Source organism: Ochotona princeps, chromosome 22, assembly GCF_030435755.1.
Source record: "Ochotona princeps isolate mOchPri1 chromosome 22, mOchPri1.hap1, whole genome shotgun sequence".
Taxonomy (NCBI): domain Eukaryota; kingdom Metazoa; phylum Chordata; class Mammalia; order Lagomorpha; family Ochotonidae; genus Ochotona; species Ochotona princeps.
In genome coordinates, this window is record NC_080853.1 from 32812602 (window position 1) to 32828478 (window position 15877).

At 40.5% G+C, this 15877-nt stretch overlaps 1 protein-coding gene and 1 pseudogene across 2 annotated transcripts in view; both read right to left on the reverse strand.

Moving 5' to 3' along the window:
- The window catches only part of PLCB1 (phospholipase C beta 1), a 616791-nt gene that overhangs the window by 249385 nt on the left and 351529 nt on the right, over positions 1–15877 (reverse strand). The window lies entirely within an intron of this gene.
- On the reverse strand, positions 4206–4343 carry LOC118760202 (U1 spliceosomal RNA; annotated as a pseudogene).

Below are 15877 nucleotides of genomic sequence, written 5' to 3' on the forward strand. Positions count from 1 at the left end.
GATACTTCGTCCATTCGCTTGATACACTAAGCTGACTTTCTTAATGTATAACAATTGCCTTTCATCTAAGCCAAACAATTTATCTCAAAAAAGTACAATTTCTAAGCAGATAGTGGTCTATGGAAAAGCAGTCAGATACCCTCTTGGAAAATGCAAATAGATTTGGGACTTATAACTCATTTTTTAAAACGAACAGTAACAATTTCAACATATTACACCACATTTTCAGTACGTAAATGATAGCAAATAATGAAATAAAACTTTGGGATTCTGGATTAATTTTCCTTCCTGGGGAGCAGGCCTGGAGTATAAACCACGGGTGGTGTGATGGTTTCAGTTGCTCGTGGTCCAGCCCTTTGTAAATCTATGATCTATCATCCCTTGCAATGACTTCTCTCCCCTAGGCTGCTTCATGGCTCACAGTGGTGGTTGGTATTTCAGATTCGGTCTATTCCAGGTATTAGGAAAGAGGGAGGGAAGATGGGCAAAAAGCCACTGGTCCCAACTACTGGGGAAAAAAACCACGTTCTTTTAAGTAACTCCTCAGCATTCTCACTGACATCACATTGGTCAGATGGGCCATATGGCTTTGCCCAGTTGCTGGTTATTGTGCCAGAAAAGAGGAGAGGGAGGCTATGAGTGCAGCAAATGTAAAGCATGTATTTTTTTTGGGGGGGGGACATTCAGATCTACTTTCCATAGTCTAACTCTGTGCTATGCATCAGCCAACCTGTACCCCTCTGGCCTGTCCTGGAGCTTAGGCAATGAAACACATCGACAGGAAATGGACAGTTGGGAGGACAGAGAAGAGGACCCATATTTCACTCGCTCTAGGGAACTGCATTTATTTCAAATGAGAACTTTTTACATAACTGATTTATTTTTCTCGATTAGTAACATTATGTTAGTGCCTACCTGACACACATCATTCTGAATGCATCAGTGAGTTGCTTTTACTGCATGAGTGGAAGCCCGATGCATCAACTTATACAAGGACTGTTTCACCTGAAAGTTATTTACCAATTTACACGCTATCTCCAAAAATATTAATATGCTGTTGGTATCATGGATCTAAACATTTCAACTGTCACAAATAATACAACATAAGCCATCAATCAAATCAGTACACTTTCCTACTAGTGGTACAGATAATGTCTTTATTGGCTACAGATTGGTCATCAATATGCATTTGCTGATCCACAAGTCATACCTCAGTTCTGTACTTTTTCTGGTTTAGGTGTTATTCTAGCTAATAGAAATAGGGCGGCATCCATAATATTACCAAAGGTGATAATTTGATATTTGAGGAATTACTTCACTCCAGGCATCATTAATGTTAAGATGAGCCCCACGTGCAGTCACATTGCCAAATTACTTAGAACGTTAGTTGGCCATATTTAAATTGAGATTATGCTTTTTAGAAACACCATGCACTTTTTCAATACAGCAATTATGAGTCCTTCGAGGAGTCAGTATACTGTTTGGCTAAAAGACTGTACACCATTCTGTTAGGAAGGCTGGTTTTATATAAATACTAGTCATTGACCTGCAACCAGAGAAATGAGATTGCCTTGGCACATTATTACTTAAATAGGCAGCCAGGGGTATTTAAACTGCTGTTTGAAAAAAAAGCACAGCTTGTGCTGGGAGAACCTTCTTTCCTCTTTTCCAGAGTCTGTCTGCATCCCCTTAGCTGTGGCTGGGTAAAGCACTGTGGAAACAGAGCTGCAGAGTGATGTCTGGCCATTGGAAGCTTAGGAGCACTCTCGGGGATCCCAACATGCAGCCAGGATGAAGAGTCTCTGCTCAACATGGCCCATGATCAGATGGATCGGATGTGTTAAGAGCAGGTTTCAGTGTCCCATGAGCTCTGAGGAAGAATGGACAAAAAGGTGGAGTGAATTTGAAAACCACCCTTCATTCCCTTCCATCGTTTTTCACCTAAGGGGAGATCTGCTAAAAGAAGCAAGTCATCAGACATCATCAAACTTGGTTCCATCTCACAGAGGTACTTTTTCCCACTAGAGTATCAAATCGACTTCTTAAATTTCAGCTTCAGAGGGACTAGGCTTTTAATTTCACATATATTGATGAACCAAAACCTTCTAATTTTTTTGGAAAAGCTACTACTAGCTGTATTACTTACTTTTTTTTTTAAGATTTGTTTTATTTTTATTACAAAGTCAGATATACTGAGAGGAGGAGAGATAGAGAGGAAGTGGAGCTGCCAGGATTAGAACCAGCGGCCACATGGGATTAAGGCGAGGACCTTAGCCACTAGGCCACACCACCAAGCCCAATTACTTACTTTCTTTTAAGAATTTCTGGTTAATCACATTGCTACTATCATTTTTTAAGAAAAATTAGATTAGAATAGAAAGCAGAGTGATTCTATAACCTGCACTGATTGCATCTGCTAATAAAATTCAATTTTAATGCAAATAAAGGGGTTGAAGGAAATTTACTAAATGATGGCTAGGAAAAGAAACGAGGAAGGGATAAGCAGGAAAAAATGTCCTTTCATGTAGAATTAAGACATTGCAGGTCTTTACAAATGGCCTATCAGGAAAGAATAAAATAGGGCCTTGGACTTCTGTTCGAGATGTCAGCTCTACTGTACTGAAAACTCTCCAAAGCTTGGGAATTGGCACTCACTTGAGTTAACTAACAGAAGGGGTTTCAAGCTGCCATATCCCATCTGTCTCAGAGAAGAGTGAATATCTTACCATTAACATATTACGACCTGGCTCAAGTTACAAATTCTATCCATACAGTTCATAATCACCTTATCTGCTATACTGAAAAGGATGATGTTTCCAACAGGAAGGATTCAGCTAGTCTCAAGCCTTCAGGCTAGAAGATACATCCACTAACCACAACAATATGATAAAATGTGTGCTAAAGGCTTCCCATTCAAAATGTATGTACTTATGCTACTAAGAATCTTGATCATTTTATCTGGAAAACAGCTGCATGCCAGGTCACCTCTTGTCTCTAATCCCCGTCTTCTAATCACCTGGTCTCCAGACAGAGCTCCACTTCCTCCTTCCATACCTGGGACACCACCCCTGTCTCCCCAAGAGCTTTCCAACAGCTCCCAGGATATACCCGACTTCTGCTGAGATGAGATGGATTCCTCAGGGAACATGAAGGCAGCATCACAGCGCTCTCCCATACCTCAGTTACCATTTTAAGATCAGTCTTGGACTTCAAGAAATTTTTTGGCAGAATCTCCAATTGCAAATCTATATGATTTGCCCAAAATACAGACAAATGGCCCAAGCGTACTTAGAAAAAATGTTTGATTATAATAGACTTAAGAGAAAAGGATTAGAGGACATGGCACACAGTGAAAAATCTTTCTAAAAATGAAGTATTGCTCAAAAAAACACACACTTGTATAAGCTGCCTTCTGAATGCATGTTAAAATGTGGGAAGATATTTTTATTTTTTGTGGGGAACATTTTGTCAATGCCACACACAAGATCAGTACTTTAATACTCTACCAAAGTAAGAGGTCTTTTTCCGTAAGGTTTGCTGTATGAAGGGAAAGCTTCAGCTATTTGGAGCAGTTCCTTACATGGAAAAGTGCATGTGTCAGTGATTTCATGAATAAGTAAGACTGTTGTATTCTGAATTTGAATTTAGCTTCTGAGCTAGTGGAGAAAAATGACAGAGTTGTCAAGCAGGAACCCAGAAATCGGGCAACAGCTTTTGTTTAAGCTAACACACTCACTTCAGGTACACCTGAACTACACAATACCCATCTTAAGTACACAGATCAATTTGATTTGGCCATTGTATAGGACCACGCAATCAATGTCTAGGCCAAAATGAAAACCATGTCCCCTCTTTTAAAGGAACTTGCTTTATCATCTTTCAATTAGTCTTTTGCACTCCAGTCAGCTTCCACTCTGGTTTTTAGTACTATAAAGGATTTTGCTTGTCCTTGAACTTGGTATAAATTCTGAGTACGCTATCTTTCATGTCTGTTCAATTCGCATTAGTAGCTTTATTCTTTGCAGATTCAAGCATTTTGTTGAATATAGCCATATTCATTTCTATTTATAGATGTGCAGTATTCCATCATATGGACTATGAATATACCTCACTGTGTTTATTCATTCTCAGTTGATTCATATTCTGTTTTCAGTTACTATGAAACCAGGAGCTGCCAAGTGCAGGTGATTATCAGGTGTTTTTTTTAGGGGAGAGCATGAACACAGTCCCCCACTACCACAATTATGCTGTCAAATTTCCCACATTTGGGGAAATTGCAGGTGTCAGGACATCCCTTGGAAAATCACCTTGGTGATCATGGTATCTCCCCTACCAGTTAATATGCCCGCGTTCCACATTGTAATGCCAAAGCTTCACTCTCCTGGCCCTGGGCCCCAATCCCTGCTGACTCCTACTGAGGGTTCTGGGAGCCAGGAGTGTTGCATCCAGTGCTGGAGCTCCCGCAGAGTCCCCACTTCCTGGCTTTAACTGTGGCCTCTGTGGGCATCGGGGAGGTGAACCAGAAGATGGACAGAAGTCCCACCTGCCACTGTGTCTCTTCCTCGCCTTTCCTGTTTGTCATGTTGGTAAATACCTTTTCTCTAAAAGGTGCCAGGATCCTTCTTTTATAAATCAATATATGGATATGTGCTTTACTACTTTTGAGTAAATACCAAGGAATTCAATTGCTGGATCATAGAAAAGGGAGAAATGCCTTTATTAGAAATTTCTAACAACGTTTTCAAAATAGTTTGTGCCACTGTTTTATCACAACTGTATGAATGCTTTGGCTACCCTATAACTTTTTCAACATTTGGTCTTGTAAGTTTTTTTTTTTCTTGTAATTTTAGCCATTTTAATGAATGTCTAGTATAAATCCATTTGGATGATGAGAGCAATTATTTTTTTCTAAATTTATCTGTTTGAAATTTTTGATTTTAAAAATTATTTTAATTTTTAAAAAAGATTTACTTATTTATTTTTATTGGAAAGATGGATTTATGCAGAGAAGGAAAGACAAAGAGAAAAATCTTCCATCCATTTGTTCACTTCCCAGATGGCTTCAGTGGCTGGAACTAAGCTAATCTGGAGGTAGGAAGTTCTTCCATGTCTCCCATTTGGGTGCAGGGTCCCAAAGCTTTGAGTTATCCTCCACTGTCTTCCTAGGCCATAAGCAGGGAGCTGGATAAGAAGTGCAGCACCCAGGATCTGAACTGGAACCCACATGGGATCCTGGTACTTCCAAGGGGAGGATTTAGCCACTAAGTCATCATGCCAGGTCCTATTTTAATTTTTTTTAACAGTGATTACATAGTTGAGAGAGATGTGTACCCATGTGGGTCTCTGATTAGGATGGGGAAGCTCAGGGTGTCTAGCAAACTGAGTGTGACGCACATTTCAGTTCTGTTTTGTTTGCTTTTCCAGCACCTACAGTGGGAGATGGAGAGGCGGTCACTCCTTGTTGTCAAACTGCATTAGCACATGCAGATGAGGAATAGTCATTTGATAATGCCTAAGAGACCCTGACAGGGGCAAGAATGTTCTGATGGTGTTACTTGAGTGGTTTGAGAATTCTGAGACATTATCAGCTTCATTAAACCAGGGCTCAGAAAAATCTTTCCAAGGTCTACTGGCTAACCAAGTCCAACTTAGTGCATCCACAGACGCAGACACCTGCTGTAAAGCTTGGCCAAGAGAGTTGTTAGCAACTGAGAAGGCACTCCAATGTCGAACCACGTAACTCGTAGTTTTCTATAAGGACAGGGTTTAAGTCCAGCAGCGTAGTTGGGGAAAGTACCCCAAGAAACCTTGCCTGGGAGGTCCTCAAAATTGACTTGTGTGCACCAGTTAGTGCAAGGTCAGACTAGGTCTGTCTTCCACACCAGCCAGCTCACATTCCAGTGGGTGCAGCTGTGTGGTAATTCCCATCCCAGTTCCATCTCACACGAACCAGCAGGTGCTACAGCCTAGCCTGGTCTAGCCCAGCCAATGTGTGATCATGGATATCCCCATGAGGCCCACCTCTTCACTGGATTTTTGTGATCCTGTAAAAACTTCCACTCCCAAAATGCTGTTGGCAGTTACAGATAAAAATATATTAAAAAAAAAACCCTTGCAGTTTATATGTATACAAGTGTCAGAAACAGGAACATAACAGAAAACTCATATGCTTACATAAGAAGAATCTGTTTCTGAAAAATAAAGCCATTTTAAGAACTGAGAAGTTGGTGGATCTTAAAACAGGATTTCCCGGCACCAAATGCTTGATTCATTTAAAAAAATAAAAAGCTGTTCTGCCAGGAACTTGGAGGGGCTGTGTCGACATCTTTTATTGACACATGCCAACTGACATCTTTGACATTCTACCAGATCTAAATAGTGAGATACTTATCTAAACACTGCAAAAGCAGGAACCAAAAACAACCCTGAAATGGCCTTTTTACACTTGGAAAAGTGTGCTTGTTGAATTTTGTGATCATTATATTACAAGAAGATATTAAATGCATGAAGGTTATAAAATAACCCTGACTCATATGTGTGTGTGTGAGGGTTATAAAGTAACCGATTCATATGTGTGTGTGTGTGTGTGTGTGTGTGTGTGTGTAGCTTTAGCATTTGCAACAAGAATCCACTTATGATACATTCATCCTGCTGCTCACAACACGGTTATGGAAGTAAGTGAGACTGTCTCCAGGCAGCACGGAACACATTAAGGATGTGCATTAGGAACTGGTATCAATTGGATGCATGCCCCTTTCTCATCTACCCAGGTTTATCCGGAATTCTCACTCCATCTCTGAAATGACAAGTCATCATCACCATGAAATCAGCAGGAAGAAAAAGCTTTTCCAGGCATAAAATAGATGGGTCCATGCAGCACTAGATGTTAGGTGTCTGAATGTCTTAGGGCTGAAGTACAGGCAGTAGCTCTGGCAGCTGGTGTGAGGTCTAGGATTTCAGCCACTACGCAAATCTGGGTGAAATGCGCGTCATGGAACTGCATCTCCATGTGTACATGTGAGGGACCTTTGGCCCTCTATTTCTTTCTGCCTGAGATGTTTGAATCTATGCGAAGCGGCAAGGACATGAGCATAGACTCAGGGACATCCGATCCACTGCACAGCAGGAGGCCTTCGACAGTTTCTAAGTGTGGTATGAATACTACAGAGACAACAATCTGTAGGACAAGTTCAAACTGAAATGCTCACACAATTTCCCACAAACCCAGCATTAAGAACGTTTCTTTTCCTCTTTCTATCCCTTTCATCAATTTATTTCCTTTAAGATCTGCCATGTACCAACTGGACACCTATAGCAGAAGGTTGTTCATTGAGAGAAGTAACAAAACCTGAGAAGAATACAACTTCAAGGTCTTCTCTACACAACAGCTCAAGGAAGAGTTCTGTTCTAAATCTGCCATGTGGCAACTAGTTAACCAGAGACATTAATATATATTTAACCATGTACGTAGCAGGTGATCCAACTATCCTGGAAAGCTGGTGCTGAACACAGTGGAGAAGGTCTTGTTTTAGCAGGATTTGGCTCTCAGCTGCTGTTGACTCATGAGAAGACACTGGTGACCGTCACAGCAATACTGTGCTGTGGGAATTGAAAATTCCCTAACTGCTAACACAGGGACAGTATTGCAAGTCTGGTTCAGGAGAGTGGGAAACAGAAAGGGAGAGAATGACAGAGAGCAAGCTGTTACGTAGACCACCAGTTGGAGGCACATGGGGATTCATCACTGGGGCCGTTACGCAGATGGCATCAGGTAGCCACCTTCAGGATGATAGAGAAAAAAAACCCAAACCAAACCAAAGCAAAAGCAAAACCAGAGATGGCTGACTACTCCAGGACAGCTCATGCACTCATGCGTTCTACAGAATGATCGAGCAACGGAAGCCCTCAGGCAGAGAGATCCAGGTATGGGTACTGGATGACAGCCAGTGTGCGCAAGCTGGGGAAGAGCACACCTTCAAAGCAAACTACTTTTGTAGCCTTTGGAAGAAAGGACAACCAAGAAAACTGAAAGCTGCATGTCTTCAGCTGCAGCAAGGAGGAGAGTGCGATTACTGCACACAATGTGGACAACTCCCTTCTCTATTATTACAGACAAGTCGATGGTGAAATTCCCACCAGTTATACTGAACTGATCATGCCCAATTCTACAACAGACATTTATGAATAATTTATAGTGGGATGCAGTCACTAATATCTTATAAAATTCTACCTAATTTGATTGTTCCTGTTAATCACTGGAAAAGGTTATGGGAACAAAAAAATAAGCTGTGAGGTTCACTAGATGTAGTATTTTAATCTCTTTTGGGTTGCTCCTCTTGCCACTTCCTGTTATACAGTCTGACTTCCCAAACTGGTAATCTTCTAATCTTCCTTTGGTAGAAGAGAGAGAGAGAGAGAGAGAGAGAGAGAGAGAGAGAGAGACAGACAGACAATATGAATATATGATGGGGGAAGAGAGAACAGGTGAAATTCACCAACCTCTTAGCTCTTAGGAATTGTCTGAATTTATTATACAAGGTGAATCTGAAATAAAGTGCGCAAAAAAAAAACATAAAAGAAACTTAAAAGCATAACACTGGTTTTAAGTTTGATTCTAAAGATAGGTTCAAGGTCCCAGGATGACGCAAACAACGAGCAGGGGGTTGGGAGAAATGCCTGAGTTAGGGCTTGTTTGGTAATCAAAACCAAACAGTGCGCCATCATTTAGCCATCTGGACATTCCAGCGGATCCGGAGCTGCTCCTCTGCTCCTCCGGTAGTACCGACTGCATTGAGAATGAGCAAAGCAAGAGCTGGCATCCAGGGCCTACGCATGCTCCGCGGCTTCCACCGGACCTGTTTCAAATCGAACAGAGGCTCAAGCAACAGGCTTATTTCATGTGATTTTCACTTGCCTCCCATTTCCCTTTTTTGTTTCCTTAGGTAGCCACACATCATTTTTGCCTTTTGCCCCGCTTCACTGACAAACGCTTGCTGAGAGATGTGAAGATGCTTCGTTTTCTTGTCACCTAGTATTTTGCCAGTGGTTGCTTCTTTTCGATCCCTACAGTTTGCAAAAATATTTCAACTTATTCTGGTAATATCTATTGAAAGCTAACCCATGCCAGACACTGAGTTTGGCATTGCGCATATAAAGTTAAGCAGTATCAGACGCAATCATGGTTCTGGTGGAGGAGTTTATAGCCTAGGAGTGAAGACTGTGAATACAAATAAAAGATTACAAGTGGAAACAAGTGCTCTGAGGTACAGAGATTCAGTCCTACTGAGTATACAAAAATATATTTAAATATACAGGTGTATATATATATTTATATATCTAGGTGTAATGAAAATATGTAAGAGACACAGATAAATAAAATAGTATTAAGAAATATAAGTAGGTAGGAAGATGTTTGATAGATAAATGGAGGAAGGCAGACAGGCTGGCAGGCAGATAGATCCCTAGGACAGGTGCGTGGAATTATCAAGGAGGCTTCTCTGCCAAGCTGTCATCTGGGCTAACGACTGTAGAGGAGAAGCCCTCTCCCTGGAGGGGGTCTCTTCCTTCCCAAGAAAATGGCAGTAAAGTGTAGAGAGAAGCGAGGGGACTAGAATATGCCGAAACTTGAAGGTCACTGTAAGGGTTATTGCCTTGGGGCTTTAAAAAGGAAGCTAGCTTTATGCACGGCAATATTGCCTTCAACTATCGAGGAAGGAAGAGAGCGCAGTGGGAGTGAGTGGTGAGAGACAGTTAGGAAGACAGGCAAAACATCAAGGGACACGAAGTGGGAGCAACTGGAAAAAGAATGTATGAGTTCAAGAACATAACAGGACAGGATGGGTCCAGTGGGGGTACTATTTCAGAACAGTCTGGGTTGGATGTGGCCAAGGAAGAGGAAGGTAGAAACGATGGCCTGAGTTCCCAGCTTGGACAAGTGGATGTGTGGAGGTGACGCCATTAAAACCAAGAGGATTGTGTTCAAATGCATTTGAGGTTTATCTCCACGCAGGATTTGCTTCCCAGATAGAATCCTAAGTTACTAGGAGGAAAAATTGTCTGATCCAAATGTGTGATGAACAGTTAGATCATTCCTGTGTTCATATCCAAATTTGAAGACACCATAATTGTTCACCTCAAAACAAGTGATTGTAGAACATGCCTGAAGGCTTCGCTAAATTCAAGAGTGAGCCACAGACAGAATGAGCACAGCAAACAAATTGCTTGTTGCTTAGTAGCCTGAAGAAAAAGTGAGCTGGTTTTATTATAAGCAGAAAGTTCTGCAAAGTGACAGCCTGCTGGTTTGGATTCTTCAGAGAAGAATTCACATTATTATTCTGGAAATGCAGATATTTGTTTCATCAGTGGACCATTTCACCAGCAACTATTAATTAATGTGAAGCCTTGATTCCCAAAGAAGAGGTGCAACTGTACCTCTTTGGATACATAGAGCAAAATACATTATCTGAAAACAGCCTAAGATTGGTAAGGCAGGGCCACCGGCAGAAGATAATACTCAGAAAAGCACAGCTGAATTTAAAACAATTCATTTCTCGTGACATAAAATACACATATTTGGAAAACAGAAATGTGTTTTTGTCAGCAAAGTTTAATAAGAGTTGTTTCCTGCAAACAAACTACTTGAGTAAGAAACAGCTAGAACAAGACACTGGTGATGATATTTACTGCAATATCATCTACTGATAACTTTAGTCAAAGATCTGAGGCATGCTAAATATACTTATTTTTTACAGCATTGCCTATTTAGGGAGTGCTTGTACTCTGAAACAGGTTGAATTACCTTAATTCTCTCCCCAAGATCTTAGGTGTTTGAGTCAAGTCTCCACATGGGATCAGAGTAGTCTACTTGGCAATACAAGAAAATTCGGAACCATAATATCTTCCCCTAAAATAGAGCTTAGAAACTAACTTGTGAAGGTATCACATATTAGCAACATGGTGCTGAAAACTTCACTAGAGAGAATCTTTGCTGTAGGTTGGAGATGAGTTCTGGACCAGGAAATCAGCTCTGTTTCTCAGAAAGACCACGTGAACACACGTGGCAGATTTGATAGTGCGTTACGATATGTCACAGAAGGGAACAAAATCACTTTATGGGTAACTTCAGATACAGCCACGTTGTAGATTTCTCCTGTTCTCTCATTTCAATTTGTTTGCAGGCCCACTGTCTGCTCGATTTCTTGCAATGGTGACAACGAATACAACATTCTCTTCTGCTACCTTAGGCAATGTGCTTACAAATTGAGCCATCAATCTTTCTCTTTAAAACTGAAACGGTCTAACTCTTATAATGAAAATGATCTGGAGATTAAACAGGATGATATGTGTGAAGTTTAAAGGAACTACCCAATAGCATAACTGACCCACTAGCACTGTGCGTTCTGCACGTTTTAAAAGTAAACGCACCACCTTTGACATCATGCACTCTTCCATGGCTTTTCTCATTCGCTAGAATCTGAAAATCATTGATATTTTCTTTCCTCAACTTGCTCATCCAGCTGATCTGAAAGTTCAGCTGTTTTTTTTTTGACACCATTATTACATACATCTATGCACATCTGACAGTTTCCTTATGACACCAGCTGAAATCTGGATTTTTCTCTCCCTTACGAATTGCCATTATTGTCTAGTAGTTCTCTCTAGCACGAATGCATGTTCAACAGAGCTGCCAAAAGATCTTTCATCAACAGTTTGCATCTTGCCACACTTCTGCTAAGACTCTTCCCTGGCTTCCCATTTCTGGCCAAAATGCTGGCATGAAAAGCCCTCCATAATTCTATCCTCAATTCACCTTCTTCAGGCTGGTCTCACACCTCGAACGCAAGCTCTCCCCCAGATGGAGATTTATTATAAGATGCTCCCGGCATCTTATAATAAGTGTCTTGATTCTGTGACCTGGATCCTAAGAGTGTATTCTTGTTCTTAGAAGATTCCTTCTCATTCCTCAGCGCCTACTTCCAGCACCCTCTCTCAGGAAGATTTCCAAGAAACATCGTCCTTCCCCTTTTCCAACCTAGGACACTGCATTTTCCCCCCATAATATCTCCACATATGTTTTACATTCAAGTATTTACTACATTATTTTTAGACCTGCCTTATCCATCTTTCTGGATTGTCAACTCCTTAGTATTGACAAGGCTGTCTTCATTTTTTATATCCATTCATGTCTTTATTAATGTTGAAGAAAATATTATTGAATATATGGACCTAAAAGTATATAAATCATTTGTTACATATACTCTGTCTTTATACAACAGGCCTTTTTAATCTCTCTCTCACCATTTCATCCATTATGGAGAATAGCTCTACTTTTTGGCTACATAAATGTAAAATTATATAAAAGATAAACTGTATGATTTCCAATTTGTTACATATACTCCAGACATTTTGTCTTTCATCAATTTGTAACTTATTAAGAATGACTCTACATGAGGATGTTTTAGACCTGCAGGTGTGTCTGAGGAACACATCAGACCCTGTAACAAGTGCAACTGTGCATGAACACCAGGATAGCTTCTCACTCCCTAAAGCGATGGCAGTGTGAATAACCTCAGACAAGGAGAGCTCCTTCTAACTTCTTCATCTCACTGATCTGAATGAAGGTCTGACACATACACAGTGCTTTCCACTTTCCAAAGCAATTTCCCAGCTCTCACCCTGCTCTTGACTCTAATGCGGCAACGTGGGACAGGTGCTTTGCTGCTAGACAGAAAGGAAACTTGCCTTCCTGAGAAGGTTTTAACACATCCAAGGTCACCAACCTAGACAGTCGTATAAATGGAGCAAGACATAGGGTCTACCTTCTGTAGCCCGATGCAGAGGGTTTATTTTTCCCCCATTTATGTATTGCTTTGAGTATCTCCCTCTTACTCTGCAAGTTCTCATGATTTGGGAAATTCTGGAATGATCCTTCAGACACATCCCCACTTGTCCCCTAGTACAGACACTTGGTTTTAGATGCTTATACATTGCAATAACTATGTTCTCACTGACTTCTTTCTGTTATAGAATTTGTGTTACATCCTGGCTGTACTATGCCTACATATTTTTTCCCCTTTTAACATTTTTGGAATAATTTGCATATGACAGCAAGCACTCATTCTCAGTATAAAAACAGATGAGTTTAGACAAATGCACATACTGGAATAATCCCACCACAGTTGAGATAGAGAATAATTTTATTGCTTCTAGAAATTCCTTGAACCTCTTTCTAGTGTGTGCTCCATTGCCAGTCCCCACCACGGCACTGCTTTCTGTCTTCTAGCTGTGCACTTGTATTTTAGATTTGAGGCAGATCATACCATGTATCTTTTCCAGAACTCTCTTTCCAGTCAGAACAACAAGAATCCCATGTCCCGAAATGGCCCTGGGAGCGCTGGGCAGTCTGCCCTCGTGAACTGTCTTATGTTACCCTCCAGTAAGCACCACACACACTTTCTGTGTTCGTTTTTAAATTTACTTTTGCATTTCAACTTGAATATGCTTGCAAAATCAAAGATACATCATTTAGAAATATATTCTTATTTGGTTGGCTTGGTGTGGGGGTGAGATGATGCGTTTCTAACAAACTATTAATTACAAGGAGATATTCTGACTAGGAAGGGTACAAGAGCTAATATTACCAGTGTGGGCAGAGTCCACCCTGCACTGCTTACCTGTGAGTTCTCAGGTTTCACAGTGCCTGCCACACACGGCAGTTCATCCACAGATGACTAGTGCCACATACATCTATGCATTTGTCACCACCAGGGCAGGTCCTCTGCCTTTTCTAAGGTTTAGTTTGTTGTTCTGCACAAAGGGTATTTAGTATCATTTCTAAGGGTTTTTTTTCTGACTCAAAGAATATTATTCCATGAGGCATATGGCAACAGTCATCCCCTAGAATCTGAAAAATAATTTCTCCCAACAAAATCAAAAGGAAAGATTTTGTAAATGTCACGGAAACCCTTCTATTTTATTCCTAAGTGCTGTGCTGTTTTTCCCCATTGCTCTAAGCAATTTCCTGTCAAGAGCTTCCAGCATGTGATTTTGGGACTGTTCTGTACTGAGGATTACATAAATGAAAACTAGCTCCCAGACCCTTTGTAGGCATAAGGAACTTTAAAGAATCAACACCAGGAAGATTTCTGTCAAGAAACACATTTGTTGATAAATAAAACAAAAAGTGGCCGTCTGTTCCAACAGCCCTATTGGCCTCTACGTCTGCATTTGTTAGCTGGAGTTTTGTCCTTCCAGCATGAATCCCTTTATACAGTGGAACCTTTATCACATGGTCTGTTTCATATGTTTAAAAACACAAGAGTGTAGAGTCTGTTTACTTCTGAACTGCTTATCTGGTTACAGAGAGAGGACGAGCAGTGCAAGGAAAGACAAAGGCGACTCCTCTGTGGCTACCGTAAGAGCTATGTCAGTGAGCACCTGCACAGAACACGGTCACAGTCTATTCCAATGTCTGCCACCAACAGGAAGCAAAATACCTCACAGCTGGATAATGAAGTCACCTGTGTGCTTCACAGCTGGTTGAAACTACCTCACTTCATCCCATCCAAACTGTGCTGCAGTTTCAAAATGGTATGCTGAAAGTTAAGGAAGCTTGCAGCATTCAGATTGGGACATTGCTTAAAGATCAATGTTGTTTATTACATTTTGATCATGAAGAGATTAAATGATATATGAAGTATATTATGTATTTCACATAGCTCATATTCAAATATGAACATGAATTATTTAAAACACCCTGATGAACTCCTGTCAGCCAACATGACCCCATTTCATTATTTTTCTTGAATAATTTTTCAACCAATCATTTACTACAGAATTACTAGTAAGAATACTGCTGCAAGCTCAGGAGTAAAACGAAGGCTTATAACTCTTGCCACTGATATCTCCCCTTTTCAAGTTATCTTGAACTCTTTCTTCTACAAGCTACTCTTTTTGCCCAAGACCATGAAAACTCTCTGCCTGGGAAAGTGTAAACACACTGGGACTACATTCAAAGCTTTCCTCAGCATTGCAAGAGGGTTAGCCAGAAGTCACCGAGTTAAAGGGGGAGCCTAAATACCAACGCAGATGGGCTTGGCTTGAAGAGCTTCCTAATTTCACACAAGGGTATTTCAAAAAAGTTTCTGGAGATGGAATTAGAAGGCAAGATTATTTTGACACAAGAATGTTTTGAATATATGCATATGAGGGGTTCTCAAGAATTCATTAAAACGTATTTTATAAAAAGATGAGGCAAAGAGAAAGTTTTGCAACAAGACAAATTTATAGTTTTATTTTCTTATAATTTTTAAAAATGTTCAATTTATACTTGATGCAGAAATTAGATTATCACTACTTAGAAGGAAGAGATGAAAAGAGCTGCAGTGCTGTTTCTTCCTCAATTGCAATGGGGGATTGACTGTGCGTGCCTTTCTGTGTGTGTGTGAGTGAATGCCACACATGTCCTGCGCAGAGCTAGGTGTTGCAATAGTAATAATTATACGACCCATTGCATGTGCAGTGGAAGAAATCATAAAAATAAATAAATATAGGGCATTTCAGCTCTAAATCACTGGCTTAGAATAACCCTAGAGAAAGGTTATATTTTCATGAGTCAAACCAACTTCAATGGATCAATTGTAGTGAATAAATTGCCTTTATTCACTGCCTGTCAACAATATGGAGAAAGTGAGGATACCTGTAATCATTAGTTATATCTGACACAACCTCGATCCTGCATTTCATCAATAGGGGTCTATGATGATGTGTGCTCCAGTGGTTTGGAAATATTTCAATGGAAAATGAAGACATGTGGGGTCATTTGAAAAATGAAAGTTGTTTGGCTGCTGTGACTGAACTAGCAGAAACATTTGTATGA